The sequence below is a fragment of the Salvelinus sp. IW2-2015 genome, unplaced genomic scaffold (assembly GCF_002910315.2).
Source record: "Salvelinus sp. IW2-2015 unplaced genomic scaffold, ASM291031v2 Un_scaffold5233, whole genome shotgun sequence".
NCBI classification, from domain to species: domain Eukaryota; kingdom Metazoa; phylum Chordata; class Actinopteri; order Salmoniformes; family Salmonidae; genus Salvelinus; species Salvelinus sp. IW2-2015.
Genome location: NW_019946498.1, coordinates 11126 through 14727, shown reverse-complemented (window position 1 = coordinate 14727; position 3602 = coordinate 11126). Strand labels below are relative to the sequence as shown.

The following is a 3602-nucleotide window of genomic DNA, read 5'->3' as shown; positions in this document are numbered from 1 at the left end:
TTGGGGGACCATGGATTAGAGATGCTTTTTAGTATGGGGAAAACATGGATTATAGACACGTTATCTCTTCTAGTCGTGACCCTGTATGTGTACCAGATGGTGCCGTATTACCTATTCAGTGCACTACTGTTGACCACAGCTCTATGGGGGATACATCTAATCAAATGTTATTGGTCACATACACGTGTTTAGCAGATGTTATTGTGGGTGTAGCGAAATGCTTGTGCTTCTAGTTCCGACAGTGCAGTAATATCTAACAATTCCACAACAAAACCTAATACACACAAATCTAAATAAAGGAATGGAATTAAGAATATATAAATATTTGGATGAGCAATGTCAGAGCAGCATAGCCTAAGATACAGTAGATAGTATAGAATACAGTATATACATATGAGATGAGTAATGCAAGATATGTAAACATTATTAAAGTGACATTATTAAAGTGACTAGTGATCCATTTATTAAAGTGACCAATGATTTCAAGTCTGTGTGTTGGCAGCAGCCTCTCTGTGCTAGTGATGGCTATTTTAACAGTCTGATGGATTTGGAAGGCCATGGAAGAACTGAGAAATCTTCAGTTTCAAGGAAGTGTGTACAGATCCATGTGACATGGGGCCGTGTATTATCATGCTGAAACATGAGGTGATGGCAGAGGATGAATGGCACGGCAATGGGCCTCAGGATCTCGTCACGGTATCTTTGTGCATTCAAATTGCCATCGATAAAATGCAATTGTGTTCGTTGTCTGTAGTTTATGCCTGGGCATTCCATAACCCCACCGACACCATGGGGCACTCGGTTCACAATGTTGACGTCAGCAAGGCGCTCGCCTACACAACGCCATTCGCGTGGTCTGAGGTTGTGAGGCTGGTTGGATGTACTGCCAAATTCTCTAAAGCAAGTTGGAGGCGGCTTATGGTAGAGAAATTAACATTCCTGCAGTCAACATGCCAATTCCACGCTCCCTCAAAATTTGAGATATCTGTGGCATTGTGTTGTGTGACAAAACTGCACATTTTAAAGGGTCCTTTTATTGTCCCCCAGGACAAGGTGCACCTGTGTAATGATCATGCTGTTTAATCAGCTTATTGATATGCCACACCTGTCAGTCAGGTGGATGGCTTATCTTGGCAAAGGAGAAATGCTCACTAACAGTAAACTAATTTGTCCACAAAATTTGAGCAAAATAAGCTTTTTAATGCATACGGGACATTTCTGGGATCTTTAATTTCAGCTCATGAAACATGTGACCAACACTTTACATGTTGCGTTTATATTTGGGAGTCTTATGGTCTGGAACCTGGCTGGTTCCAGACTTGTGAGTCTTTGACAGTTTTTAGGGCCTTCCTCTGACACCGCCTGGTATAGAGGTCCTGGATGGCAGGGAGCTTTGGTCCCAGTGATGTACTGGGCCGTACGCACTACCCTCTGTAGCGCCTTGTGGTCGGATGCCAAACAATTGCAATACCAAGCTGTGATCAAAATGCTCTCAGTGGTGCAGCTATAGAAAGGCCCATCCCAAATCCTGAGGCGTTGTCGTGACTTCTTTATGACTATGTTGYTGTGTGTGGACACASAGGTCACTAATTCCCTCCCAAAAAGCTGTCTCGTTGTCGTCGGTGATCAGACCTACCACCGTTGTGTCGTCAACAAACTTTATGATGGTGTTAGAATCGTGAGTGGCCAGCCAGTCGTGGGAGAACAAGGATTACAGGAGGGGACAAAGCACGCACCCCTTAAGGGCCCTCGTGTTGAGGGTCAGCGTGGCGGATGTGTTGTTGCCCTACCCTCACCACCTGGTCAGTCAGGAAGTCCAGGATCCAGTTGCAGAGGGAGGTGTTTAGTCCCAGGATCCTTACTTAAGTGATGAGCTTGGAGGACACTATGGTGTTGAACGCTGAGCTGTAGTCAATTAACAAAAATGTCACATAGGTGTTCCTCTTGTCCAGGTGGGAAAGGGCAGTGTGGTGTGTGATAGATATCGCATCATCTGTTGGGGCGGTATGTAAATTGGAGTCTGTCCAGGCTGTCTGGGATGATAGTGTTGATGTGATGCCATGAGTATTTCATGGCATTTCAAGTATTTCAAGTATTTCATGGCTACAGATGTGAGTGCTACAGTATATAGTCATTTAGACAGGTTACCTTGGCGTTCTTAGGCACAGGGACTATGGTGGTCTGCTTTAAATATGTATGTAATACAGACAGGGTCAGGGAATGGTTGGGAAATATCAGTAAAATGTTGTTTCATTGGACCACTTCCTTATTGAGCGCATCACTAGTACTTCCTGTTTGAGTTTTTGCTAGTAATCAGGAGGATAGAGTTATGCTCAGATTTGCCAAATGGAGGGCGAGGGAGAGCTTTGTACACGTCTCTATGTGTGGAGTAAAGGTGGTCTAGAGCTTTTTTGCCTGTAGTTGCACAGGTGACATGCTGGTAAAAATGAGGTAAAAAGGTTTTCAGTTTTCCTGCATTAAAGTCTCCGGCCACTAGGAGCGCCGCCTCTGGGTGAGCATTTTCTTGTTTGCTTATGGCCTCATACGGCTCGTTGAGGGCGGTCTTATGGCCTTTATACGGCTCGTTAAGGGCGGTCTTATGGCCTTATACGGCTCGTTGAGGGCGGTCTTATGGCCTTATACGGCTCGTTGAGGGCGGTCTTATGGCCTTATACGGCTCCGTTGAGGGCGGTCTTATGGCTTATACGGCTCGTTGAGGGCGGTCTTAGTGCCAGGCAATCCGGCGCTTTGTGATTGGAAACAGACAGCTACAAGAAATATAGATGAAAACTACTCTTGGTAAATAGTGTGGTCTACAGCTTTATCATGAGGTATTCTATCTCGGGCGAGCAGAACTCGAGACGTCCTTAATATTAGAGATGGCACACCAGATGCTCTTAACAAAGAGATACACCCTCCCCTTTAGCCTACTCGAGACTGTCGTCCGGTTCTAGACGATGTATGGACAAACCCACAAGATATATAGTATCCATGTCCTTGCTCAGCCAAGACTCCATAGAAATATAGAATTTAGAAACAATTCTTCCGGGTCCAGTTGATAGGATAATAGGAGTTCATCCATTTATTCCCAGTAACTGCACATTCGCTAACAGAACAGAAGGCAATGGTGTTCTGATGTCCAGAAGCTGTTTTCAGTCATAGGAAATGATGGCAGAGACATTATGTTACAGAAGACAGCATCAGGAGCTCGTAAAATGGTCGCTATCTATTGGCAATGCCCCATCTCTTAGTCTGTCTGTCTGTCTGTCTGTCTGTCTGTCTGTCTCTGTCTGTTCTGTCTGTCTGTCTGTCTGTCTGTTGTCTGTCCTCTATCCTCAGTACGATCTGTGTGTATGTCCTGTCTGTCTGTCTGTTCTGTCCTGTCCTGTCTGTCGTCCTGTCTGTCTGTCTGTCTGTCTGTCTGTCTGTCTGTCTGTCTGTCTGTCGTCTGTCTGTCTGTCGTTCTGTCTGTTCTGTCTGTCTGTTTGTCTGTCTGCCTAGTCCTGTTTTGTTTCAGTTGGTAGAGCATGGCAACTTGCGATGCCAAGGTTATGGGTTCGATTCCAACAAGGGACCAGTTATGAAAAATGCATGCCCACTCA

The 3602-nt window shown here is 45.1% G+C and overlaps 1 pseudogene; it reads left to right on the top strand.

Moving 5' to 3' along the window:
* LOC112078080 (peptidase inhibitor 15-A-like) overlaps nt 1–3602 on the top strand; it is a 21523-nt pseudogene that overhangs the window by 10030 nt on the left and 7891 nt on the right.